At 49.2% G+C, this 12954-nt stretch overlaps 2 protein-coding genes across 2 annotated transcripts in view; one reads left to right on the top strand and one right to left on the bottom strand.

Annotated features, from left to right (window-relative positions):
- LOC146799985 (uncharacterized) overlaps positions 1-12954 on the bottom strand; it is a 318891-nt gene that overhangs the window by 92826 nt on the left and 213111 nt on the right.
- LOC146799986 (uncharacterized) overlaps positions 4322-12954 on the top strand; it is a 92894-nt gene continuing 84261 nt past the window's right edge. The window contains exon 1 of the mRNA XM_085620921.1: positions 4322-4440. The gene's annotated coding sequence lies outside the window, so the exon portion shown is untranslated. The remainder of the gene's footprint in view (positions 4441-12954) is intronic.

Here is a 12954-nt window from a genome sequence, read left to right as displayed (position 1 = left end):
CACACACATACACTCACCATACTCTTGGGCCCATTTCACTGACATACACTCATATTACTCTATCAGTACCAACCATGAGAGAGGAAACCTTCTAAACACCCTGCATCTACAACAAGGTCGATAAACCTAATTGATACTGTCCTGAGTCATGATTTACACAACAATAATCACAATAGAGTACTCAATAATTGACAAGAAATAATCACCAACACTGTATTTAAAATTATGATTCTTTATCTAAAATTAGTTCAAATGGAAAGGCAATCAAAATAAAATCATTATTCTCATAGTTACCTATTCTAGCTAAATGTCATAAATGGGTCAGGACAGGTCTCTTAGTAGAAATCTCCCAAGTCGCCGTCCTCACAGCATCGATCCTCACCAACGCAAGTTCGGAAAGAAGTGGCCTCAGAAATCCAAATGCAATGACCACAGACCCTCTCTAGTCTAGTATATTTATAATAAAAATTACAAAATAAAGCAACATAAAATGTTCTGAGTTTCCGTTGAGCCGCTGAGCAGAGCGAGCAGGAAAGGATGTAGCATCGCTACATTTGGAAAATCTCCACTCAGAAAAATCACAAAAATAAAAAGACGGAAGAAGGAACTCAAGTTTACAAATGTTTCTTTCGAAGCCGCTCTTCCTTGATATCTCTAGCAGCGCCACCGCAGCATTGTCATTGTTCATTGTGACCTTATCCTCGTCCAAGGTACTTGGACTTACGCCCAGAACTGCTGTCCTCACGGAAAACTTTTAAACCAGGCGAAGACTGTGGTCAGGTGACTCTCGACCATGTTCAGCAAGGCCCTCTCATCAAAATTCGATCACTCAAATACAGGCTGCAAACGGTAGCCATCTTGTTTTAGGCCAAAATGAACCATCTTAATCGAAAGAAATACAAACAACGTTACTACATCATCGCAATGATTAAACAGTGTTAATTCCCTCTAATACCCTTATGTGTATGTAATTAACTAGCCATCTGCAACATATTTAAGCATTAGTACACGTTATTTAAAAAGCGTTTTGTGCTTTAAAACAAACAGCACTTAGCTTAGCAACATTCATTTAATAAAACCTGCACATTATTATTAAGCAACATATATGCTTTCCCACGTGTAATTTCTCTTGTTAATCGGGTTGGTTAATTAGAATTTTCACACAAAACAAATAATTAATAATTATGAATTAGTATATATTTTTTTTTAATCACGACTTATAGACAAAACTGGAGCTTTTTTAAAAAAACCCGATAAATTTTCAACAGAAAACTCTGCTCCAGCAAGAGCTGGGTGAGGGCTATGCTTGTGTGAGTGTAGGGTGAGCTGAGCAGTGAGCATAGGGCGAGCAGAGCAATGTGCCTAAGACCACGATACAAGTTGGCCCATCAGGTGGTAGGCCGCGAGGGGCGGCTTGCCTTTGGATGGCCTGTAAGATAACCCACCATGTTGGCATATTTGGTATGCTAATAAACCTGCAGCAATTTTCTCCACCAAAAAGTTGTCTTGTCTGCTTATTTATGCTACCTGTATGTTGCTGCGGGAGGGCTGGTGAGTGTGTCCGATATTGGCACTATGTACGAGTGCAGGATGAAGGGTGTGAGTGCTGTGTGCGCATCACGAATGGTGTGCCTGTATAAGTAAGTGCTGTGGGAGTACTGTCAGTGCAGAGAGAATCGTGGGGCTGCATGAGTATGCCGGATGAGCAGCATGCCTTCTTGAGTGTGGCTGAGTGGTGTGGATGCACTTGAGGAGTGGTGCACCCTTGTGAGAGCAGGTTGAGGTCTATGCTTGTGTGAGTGTAGGGTGAGCTAAGCAGTGAGCACAGGGTGAGCGGGACAATGTGCCTGTGTGAGTGCAGAGTGAGTTGCATGAGTGCAGGGTGAGCGGTCTGCCTGTATGAGTGTAGGGTGAGTAATTAGAGTCCACTGGATGAGTGAGGAGACTGTATGAGTTCAGGATGAAGGGTGTGAGTGTGTGAGCTGTGAGAGCATCACAAATGGTGTGCCTTTGTAAGTAAGTGCTGAGGGAGGACAGTCAGTGCAGAGTGAGTCGTGTGGCTGCATGAGTATGCCGGATGAGCAGCATGCCTTCTTGAGTGCGGGTAAGTGATGTGGATGCACTTGAGGAGTGGCCCTTGTGAGAGTAGGGGAGGGCTATGCTTGAGAGTGCATCTGTGAGCACAGGGTGAGCGGAGTGATGTGCCTGTGTGAGTGCAGAGTGAGTTGCATGAGTGCAGGGTGAGCGGTCTGCCTGTATGAGTGTAGGGTGAGTAATTAAGAGTCCACTGGATGAGTGAGGAGACTGTATGAGTTCAGGATGAAGGGAGTGAGTGTGTGAGCTGTGAGCGCATCACAAATGGTGTGCCTGTGTAAGTAAGTGCTGAGGGAGGACAGTCAGTGCAGAGAGAATCATGGGGCTGCATGAGTATGCCGGATGAGCAGCATGCCTTCTTGAGTGTGGGGGAGTGGTGTGGATGCACTTGAGGAGTGGTGCACCCTTGTGAGAGCAGGGTGAGGACTATGCTTGTGTGAGTGTAGGGTGAGCTAAGCAGTGAGCACAGGGTGAGTGGGACAATTTGCCTGTGTGAGTGCAGAGTGAGTTGCATGAGTGCAGGGTGAGCGGTCTGCCTGTATGAGTGTAGGGTGAGTAATTAGAGTCCACTGGATGAGTGAGGAGACTGTATGAGTTCAGGATGAAGGGTGTGAGTGTGTGAGCTGTGAGCGCATCACAAATGGTGTGCCTGTGTAAGTAAGTGCTGAGGGAGGACAGTCAGTGCAGAGTGAATCGTGGGGCTGCATGAGTATGCCGGATGAGCAGCATGCCTTCTTGAGTGCGGGTAAGTGGTGTGGATGCACTTGAGGAGTGGCCCTTGCGAGAGTAGGGGAGAGCTATGCTTGAGAGTGCATCTGTGAGCACAGGGTGAGCGGAGTGATGTGCCTGTGTGAGTGCAGAGTGAGTTGCATGAGTGCAGGGTGAGCGGTCTGCCTGTATGAGTGTAGGGTGAGTAATTAGAGTCCACTGGATGAGTGAGGAGACTGTATGAGTTCAGGATGAAGGGAGTGAGTGTGTGAGCTGTGAGCGCATCACAAATGGTGTGCCTGTGTAAGTAAGTGCTGAGGGAGGACAGTCAGTGCAGAGAGAATCATGGGGCTGCATGAGTATGCCGGATGAGCAGCATGCCTTCTTGAGTGTGGGTGAGTGGTGTGGATGCACTTGAGGAGTGGTGCACCCTTGTGAGAGCAGGGTGAGGACTATGCTTGTGTGAGTGTAGGGTGAGCTAAGCAGTGAGCACAGGGTGAGTGGGACAATTTGCCTGTGTGAGTGCAGAGTGAGTTGCATGAGTGCAGGGTGAGCGGTCTGCCTGTATGAGTGTAGGGTGAGTAATTAGAGTCCACTGGATGAGTGAGGAGACTGTATGAGTTCAGGATGAAGGGTGTGAGTGTGTGAGCTGTGAGCGCATCACAAATGGTGTGCCTGTGTAAGTAAGTGCTGTGGGAGTACTGTCAGTGCAGAGTGAATCGTGGGGCTGCATGAGTATGCCGGATGAGCAGCATGCCTTCTTGAGTGCGGGTAAGTGGTGTGGATGCACTTGAGGAGTGGCCCTTGCGAGAGTAGGGGAGAGCTATGCTTGAGAGTGCATCTGTGAGCACAGGGTGAGCGGAGTGATGTGCCTGTGTGAGTGCAGAGAGACTGGTGAGCCTTTGTGAGTCCATGTGCACTTTTTTCAATAAACCGTAGCATGCTTTCTTGCAATATACACTGAAAATGCACGATTTCCTCCCAATTTTTGATCATTTTCCCTGTCCAAGTAGGGAGCTAATAACGAGATGCACAGGTCCCGGTCTTCTAGTTTGATTCAATCTCGCTCACTCCGCTCGCCCTGTAAATCCAACTGGGAGTTTTCTGCCCCGCCCGCCCCTTTAAATATGCACCAGCCGCCACAATAGCATCACTCGACAGTATGACCTGTTCCACCTCCTACGCTCAGTCTGGTCTTTTCGGGCATCCTCCCGGTTCACCGATCTGTTTCTCCAAATATTCTACAACTATCAGACACTACACTTTGCACGTGGCCCTGCACATAAACCCGCGGACAGTGCGCCGTTACTCACTCTTGCTGATCTCGCCACCCCGTCCTCTCTTTGAATTTCAGAAGTGAAACTAAGAGCTGTAGAGAAGGAGGAGGAGCAATGTAGCGTCAAAGCTGAGCATGCGCAGACAACAGCGCAACTGTAATCCGTAGGCCGCAGATATTGCTCCACACCACATGCTCAAGGCAAAGACATGCTTATCTGCGCATGTTCAAAGCAGGGACACTGCCCGACGCATGCTCGGAAGCAAGCCGCGGCTCTCCGACGTACGCAGTAGAGACGCCGTTGCTGATCTAGGCGATGGTCTCTGTTGACAACTTCGGAGGACACTTCCTGGACTCCAAAGGTATTGGCTAGTTTTAAAGCTTAACATCGTGATATCATCCTACGGGTACACCACATGTTGAATAGAAAACGTGAGATGGAGTAAACAATACGTATTTGTGTTAAGAATCCTGTACGCTTCAGAGCAGCGACGTGTCCCCAGGTTTCTACATATTTGAATTAACCAACGTTTACTAGCCTTTATATACCCCTTGCAAAAAAACAACACGTGTAATTCAGATTCATCGGGGTGATTACATTTCGGACCGCCCCTATTTGGAGTCCCCTCCCATTTTCGGGAGAAGGTACGTAACAGGAGGATTCCATGCCTAAACTGAACGTAGAGTTTTTTGGCAAGAAGAGGCTGTATCTCATCCAAGACCAACTCTCCATCAGGGTCTTTCTTACTGTTTGTTGTGCCAGTAATAACCGGGAGGACGCTGGCAGGTAGTGATAACAGCGTGTAGTTTATTTAATCAAATTACACATGTAATTCCGATATAATGGCCCACGAGGAGCGGCGATGTCCGCTCGCCGCCAGCTCTCTCCGTCTAGTGTTCCGCCCCCCTCCGCGTCACGGAGCCGCCCGTCCCGATTGGACGGGGCGTCACGTGACACAGAGGGAACGAGACACTAGACCGTACAACATCTCCCCTTCAATAATATAACAGCAAAACGTTAATCATGTCATAACAAAGTCTTCAAAGCGCTTGGGCGCCCTAACAGATCTGGTAGGCCTCCTAGGAGTCACAAACCGAGGTTGCCCCTCGGCGCATAGCGGGCTGCTACATCTGGTACCCTCCTGGACACCTTGGTTGCCTTCGCACTCCCGCACGGACTTCATTCCACCACGCCCACCGGCACCACTTGTCTCAACTCGCATCTCCTCATGACATGCTGATTCACCACTGCTAGCTCTGTCAACAGGCGGGGTGTGCAGCCAACCATTATCCGCCCGTTCACTCCTGCTCACAACCTCGTACTCTCGCCACTCAGGTACACTATCGTCATTCCTGGGCCCACTCGCACGGCCTCCATTCATAATGATGTTTTCCTGGCCTGCTTTGAGCTTGACGACGTCATCTTTGCTTCTCCATCCTCCGCTTTCCAAACACACTGCCCCTTTCCTGACCTCCCGCACACGTACAGGAGTTTGAAAGACTGACTCCCCCTTCATCACCTTATGCGGCTTCCTTACTAGGACCCAATCTCCCTGTTCCACCTCCTTAGCTCTGGCTCTATTCACAGTATCGGCGTACTTTTTTGCACACTCTTGCTTAGCCATGAGTCGCTCCCTGACTCTCAGCGTCTTCTCATGTACACCCTCCGTGTCTTCTCGCACATCATAGCACTCGTTGTATTTGGGGGTAAGTTCGCTGGTGCACCGTCTCCCCCTCATCAAATAGAAAGGCGTGTGACCAGTAACGGCATTTGGAGTGTTGTGGTAAGTGTGCACCTTGTCCGCGAGAAACATCTTCACATCCAAGTTGGACGCAAGGGCAAGCTGGATTCCCTCTTTGAGGAACCTGTTCATTCTCTCTACCTGCCCATTGCTCTTCGGGCTGTACAATGGGGTCTTCTCCTGCTTGATCCCCGAGTGGGCGAGAAAATCCATCATCTTCTTACCCTTTCATCACTATATCCTGCTCCCCAAACGCTTTCGGGTTTACGTCCGTCACACGCAACTGCACATCGTGCCACATCGCATCAAAGGTAGTGTCGGAAATCAGGGTAATAGGGGAACCTGAATCAGCAGTGAACGGAAGCTCAACAGAGCCAATCATCACGGAGCCTATGGGCCCCTTCACTCGCCCATCCTCAGCATCAATAGATAGCACTATATCCCCTAGCGCCTCAAGATCACCTTCGCTCACAGAACTCACTTTCACACTGCTAGCTGGCTTCCTGGTCTTGCATACAGCAGCAAAGTGGCCCACCCTCCTGCACTTAGTACATTTCCTGCCCAGCGCAGGGCAAGCCTTACTGTCCGCCAAGTGATCTATCGCTCCGCACCTGAAGCAAGCAAGCGGCTTCCTAACCGCCCCCTTATCATTCGCCCTCTATCAGGAGGCTTCTGGGCGGATTTGCTCCTGTCCTGCACATAAAACACATTGGCAGCGTGGCTAGTCTTGGCAAGTTCCTCTGCGGACACCAGGGATCTCTCGATGGCCTTCGCAATGGCCACCACCTCCTGAAGCGTAGGATCGCGGCATGTCAGCAATCGTTCCTGCACTTTCTTGGAGTGGCAGTAGAACACCACCTGGTCTCTGATGTAAGTGTCCGTCATGCCCGCAAATTCACAGTCTTGGGCCAGAACGCGCAAGCAGGCAATGTATTCCTCAATAGACTCCCCCTCTTCCTGCTTCCTAAGCGCGAACTTGTGGCGCCCCACCATGATGTTAGTCTCTTCAGCATACTGCAGCTCCAACCTCCTTACCGCCTCCTGGTACGCGTTGAGCTGAGTGGTAACACCAGGCGGATTCACGAACACAGGCAAACTGTCGAAGACCTCTTGCCCAGCCTTCCCCAGCAGTCCGAACAGCAGCGCCTTTTTCCGCTCCGCCGAGTACCCCGTGCCATCAATGGAAACGATATAGTTCTCGAAAGCCCTCAACCAGCTTTTCCACTTCATGCATGGCTTGCCGGGAACCTCCAAAAATAGAGGCGGGACACAGATGTTGCCTCCGTGCGCCATTTTGAGCGCGCCCGGCACACGTGGCGCAGACGGCAGGCTCTCCCACGCAGCAGCAGGACCCAAAGCCTTGACGGCACGTATGCACGAGGAGTGAGGACCAAGCAAGGCGCGGACACCGCTAGGCGAGACCCCACAGCAACAGAAGGTACCTGGCACTCAGGGCCGGAGACAGCGTCGACAGGCAGAAGCACGAGGCAGTGAGGCAGGCGAGACAGGCAGCAAGGCCGGCACTAGATGCAGCAGGGACGGACTTCAGCAGCAGACGCCCACGTGGGAGGGCTCCGCCTCAATCAGCAAGAACAGGAGGGCATGGAGAGACACTCGTGGGCCCCACTTCCGGAACCCTCGTCGCCATTTGTTGTGCCAGTAATAACAGGGAGGACGCTGGCAGGTAGTGATAACAGCGTGTAGTTTATTTAATCAAATTACACATGTAATTCCGATATAATGGCCCACGAGGAGCGGCGATGTCCGCTCGCCGCCAGCTCTCTCCGTCTAGTGTTCCGCCCCCCTCCGCGTCACGGAGCCGCCCGTCCCGATTGGACGGGGCGTCACGTGACACAGAGGGAACGAGACACTAGACCGTACAACACTGTTGTTAAAGACATAGCCTCCGCATTGTTCCAAAGGTCGCCCCTCCCCAGGCCCTCACAGATGTTCTTAATGTTGGTCAACCAGAGTATCCTCCCTGAGCCATGCATGTCCATGACGTCAATTAATTAATTCCTATGGGCAGCTAGCTCCGGGGTGCTCCAAAGACGGCGCCAGTAAAGGAGGGGCCTGAGGGCCACCTCTTCCACTATTGGCCTAACCCCAAGGTCTAAACGGAGGGGTGTTAGTGGGGTACTATTGGGGAGGCTTAATAGTTGTCTAGTGAAGGTGTTCTCTATTCAGGTTAGAAGGCTCGCTTCATAGTGACCCCAAAGTTCTACTCCATAGAGGGCAGCAGACCTGGCCTGCACCTTACAGATTTCTAATACTGGGCTAAGTGTTTTTTTGGAGCAGTTCCTGTATAATTTTAGAATACCCCCCGTTGTTTGTGTACATTTCAGCCCTGCTTTGTTTATTTGGGCAACCCAGTCCATTTTCTCAGTCAAAGTGAGACCCAAATAATCAAAAATGGTTACTCGTTCAAGGGGTCTGCCATCCAAGCAAGGGTTAGGGCGAGTAGATCTGCCTACATTAAAGGCCATATACTTTTGTTTTTTGCAGGTTAATTTCCAGGCCCCGAAGTTTGCAGAAGTCGCTAAAGTTGTTAAGGGTCCTGTGGATTCCCATCGGGGATTTTGCAAGGAGGAGCGTATCATCGCAAACATCAGGGCCGGGATCTTTCGCTGGGCTAACCTGGGGGTGTCAATGTTTTCCCCACCACTCAGAAAATCTATTAACCCTTTGATGTAGAGGGAAAAGAGAGTGGGTGCCAGGACACAACCCTGTCGGACCCCTCTTTCCACAGGCAAGGGGGCTGAGAGTTCTCCATTCTTTCCGCATCTGACGCGAGCATAATTGCCCTCATGGAGACGTTCTATCTGTTGGCACAGGTACTCCGGTACTCCCATGTCTCTTAAGATTGTCCATAGTTTTTCCCTCGAGACCAGATCGAAGGCAGATTTTAAATCTACAAAAATGAGGTAAAGACTTTCTCCCTCAATGGTAACAGTTTTCCAGTTACAATGGATCAACTGTAACCTAAATAGTTGATCTTTCGTAGATGTCCTAGCCCGAAATCCGGCTTGGAGGGGGGTCAGGATGTTGTGTTCATCCATCCAACTTTGTAAACGCCCCAATAGGACTCGAGCAAAGATTTTCTGCCCTACGTCGATAAGACTGACAGGGCGGTAGTTAGCGGACAAGAGGGGGGAGCCCTTTTTAGGTCTCGCCTGACCCAGCGCATGTGCTGGTCTGGCGAGACTTATTGAGAGGGCTCCAAAAAGGGCTACCAGGCCAGCCTAGAGCTACAGTGCATGTGCACGGGCGCACGCACCCTGCTTTGCCGTGATTACTTTCACTTTCGCGGCCGCTTTGATGTTTGATCGCGATCGCGATCACTTTCGCGGCTGCACGGCCGCTTGGCATAGCCAATAGGTCTCGCTCTTGGGACCTTATAAGTATTTAGTTATGCAACTGTTGCATGGCTAAACACTTATAAGGTCCCAAAGGCAAGACCTATTGGCTATGCCAATGCTTGTTAAAGATGGGTATTATTTCGGCTCCCGCCCAGGTATTGGGAATTGCCATGCCTTGTAAAAGGGCATTAAACAGCGTAGTCAAGTAAGGTGCCCATATGGTGGGTTCTGATCGGTAGAGATCACCAGGGATTCTGTCCAAACCTGCCTCTTTTGCAGGTAGGATTTTCCCTAATCCATCGGTGGTTTCTCTTACCGATGATTGAAGGGGCGGCTTCCTGGATTAGGCCTAGATAGGCCAGTGACCTGTCATTACTAACTTCTGCTCGCTCGTCCCTTCTATAAAGGGTTTCAAAGTGTGCCCCCCAGACAGATTCATCGATGTTTGGTTCAGTAGCCGATTTGCCAGCCTTAGAATCGTTATTTACTATGTTCCAGAAAAACCTCAGGTCGTGGGTGTTTAGTGCGATTCTGACGTCTTCCCATTTTTGGGCTTCCCAGTGTTGTTTAGCTTTTGTTGTAACACTTTTATATGCAGATCTAACTTTCTTGATTCTATCATTATCACTACTTTTAATGGCAATTACTAGTTGGGTTTTGACAGCTCGGCAATTGGCGTTGTACCATTTATGTTTGGGCATTATGGGCACTCTATGCTTTTTATCTTGATAAAAAAAACTGGGCAGGATACCAACCAACTCGTAATGGTTTTGGAATATCTTGGAGAGAGAATTTGGTGTTCCGAGGTCATCTAATAAATGGGGAGTAGTTAAAAGGTAAGGGACTACTTGCTGATAGAGTTTGGCCAAATTATCTTGTGATTGGGAGATTTCGGCCCAGCAAACTCTTCTCCCACCGTTGGTCTGTAACAGGCTTTGCACTGGTATCTGAGGATCATCATGGGTCGTGATAGTGCATGGAGAGACTATTTCTAAAATAAGAGCATTATGATCGCTATCATGGCGCGGGGTGATTTTAAATTCTAACATTTTGTGCCAGGACTGCAGATCTAGCATTATATAATCAATAATTGAGGTATGGCCAGATCTGTTATAGGTGTGATTTCCCGGGCTATCTGATCTAGTTCGTCCGTTACATACTCTCAAGGAATAGTTCAGTGTTAGAGCTTGGATCTGAAGTGCTAATGGAGTCCAGGCCCTTACTGGCGGGATATTGGGATCGGGGATTAGCCAGTATTGATCCTCCTCCTCTGTTTGTCCCCCTGACAGTCCATCCAGCGGCTCAAATTGACTGTTAAAATCACCACCAATAATTATACCTCAGTGTGATGGAAAGGTGGGGAGAAGTGAGTTAAGTTGTTCCAGGGTGGAGGACTCCTGGCCCCGGGGGGTCGGGCTTGAATAAAGATTTATGAACAAAATGCTTTGATTAGACTGAGTTGTTAAAAGTACACAAAGGATGTCCCGAGAAGAACTCTCTATGCGTTTAGCCTCACAGCCTAAATGGACACCGACCCATGTCGATAATCCACCTGAGGGTCAACCTTTCCCGGCATGTATCGCTGGGATATTAAAAACGGCGAACCCCAACCTACTCAGATCATCTCTAGACCAAGTTTCCTGGAACATGCAGATTTCATACTGTTTCAGGAAAAGTCCCCAGTCGGGGTTATCCAGTTTAGATAATAATCCTGCTATGTTCCAGGAAAGTATTTTCATACTTGGCGGATGCCCTATATCAATCTTTGAGGGGGGGTCAAGGGTTATGCTGTCAAGACAGATTCTTCTTGGCAGAGGGGATTTGGGTTATAGTTTGGGTTGGGTGAATTCCTTCTTACAAGGGATAGTTTACCATCACTCGTTGGTGTTTTATGTAGGTGCATGGCTGCGAAGGGTTTATCTTTGTTCAGTATGCTTTCGACATCCTGATTCAATCTCACTTTGGATGGATTACTATTCCCTACCTCAGGGGGTTGCTCTATGGCCTTGTGAAGTGTTGGAGGGTCACTCTTCTGGGCAATCCCTTCTATCTTAATTGTGCACTTGCTGGATTGGACTTTTTCTAAGGGGGGCCACCACTTCCGTTAGTCAGTCGACTGCCTCAAGAGGACTGAACCTGTTGTCCACTGGGATGTTAAAAAATGGTGGAGTTGTTTTGGACTGCATGGAAATAAGGGGTTAGATGTTCTGATTAATTGCCCACTTCAAATGGTAGGGTCCTCTAGTCTGTTGTGGGTACAGGTGCGGGGAATAGAAATAGCCTAGGGGCAGTAGATTGACAGAACTCCCAAGTCTAGCTAGATAGTGGTCTAAAATATAATTAACAATCCCCCTTCTGAAATTGATGATGACACAGTCACCAGAAATATCTTTGGGTCTCCAACCTACCCATCCCACTCTGTGAATCATAATGATTTCATTTATGTCTCTTGCGGAGAACTGTTTGTTATTAATTAGCCAGTGGGTGCAGTTGTTCTTCCGCTCCAGGTAGGTTTCCCTAGTACCTTTCTTTAGTTCTGGGACTCCCGTTAAGATGACAACGTAGAGAATTGAAGCTGGGGGTAGATTAATGCATGGCAGGACAATCCCTGCCTGTTGGAGTCCCTCCTCTTGCCTACTTGTAGGTCTGCCCGTTGTGCCAGTGGTGGGGATTTCTGAGCACCCTATAACCCCTCCAGCATTGGTCTTGTCCTTCTGTACTCCCTGCCTAGGCTCCTTAGCCTGTATAGCATTGCATTTCTTCACCCTATTAGGGCTGCAGTGTTGCCTGCCCTCCTTCTCCAGATTAGATTGAGTTGTTTTACTGGGAGGGGCGATGTTGGCTTCTGAGTTTTGGGGGCTGGGTCCTGAGTATAACAATGTGTTAACTGGTGTCTTTTCTTTCAAAATCACCTCGTCCGATCAACCCAACGTTCTACTAATTTTGCCAATTTGTCAACCCGTTTCCATAGATTTTTCAATTCATTTCTCACTATGGTCCTAACTTGGACCTGCAAATCTACAACCATATCCGTAACCCATACTGGCTGTTCTAGACCTTCATTAATTATGGAGCTATGGCCATTCGCCCTTGTCGTAATCAGGGTCTCAGGGGCCTGTTTTTTTTTTTTGGGCCCCTTTTGGAATTACAACTGTTTTTTTTTTTTTTTTTAACGGGCCCCCCCAAGGTGTGTGTCGTCCATCCTGCTTTCTGTGAGAGGTCCTGCATCAATTAAAGCCCCCCCAGGGTATGTAGCATCCATCCTACTTTCCGTAGAAGGTCCTGCGTCACTTGAGGCAAGTTCCTTGTCCGTGGAAAGGGGCGATTCTGTTAATTCGAGAGGACTTAAAGGTGCAGCAAGGTTAGGTGTGGGTGAAATCCGCCTTTCCGTTAGTTCAATCTTGTTTGCGACTACACCAATGGCTCCCTGAAGCATACGATCTATTGATGTCTGTTGTATGGAAGAGGCCGGCTGTACTGGGACAACATTGGACTTTCCCACCCCGGCTCGCCTTCCCATATTTACTAAAGACTCAATTTAAACACCAGGTAAAAGTAAGCAGAGGGCCTTGAGTCACTAACCTAGGTAGAGTCTTGCAGTCTTCCTCACCCGGGGTCAGATCAGTTCTCCTTCAAAGATTTAGAGGGGTGGCCCAGCCCAGCCTCCTTGGGCCTCTGACGGGCGCGGACGGGCCCGCCCTTGGCCTGGGCTTTGCCCGTGCAGCGCCCAGGCATGCCCGCGTGCATCGCACGCTGAGGGAGGGCCGCGCTGAAT

The sequence above is a fragment of the Triturus cristatus genome, chromosome 8 (assembly GCF_964204655.1).
Source record: "Triturus cristatus chromosome 8, aTriCri1.1, whole genome shotgun sequence".
Classification (NCBI taxonomy): Eukaryota; Metazoa; Chordata; class Amphibia; order Caudata; family Salamandridae; genus Triturus; species Triturus cristatus.
The sequence above is the reverse complement of the archived record's forward strand: the minus strand, read 5'-3'. Positions and strand labels throughout refer to the sequence as shown.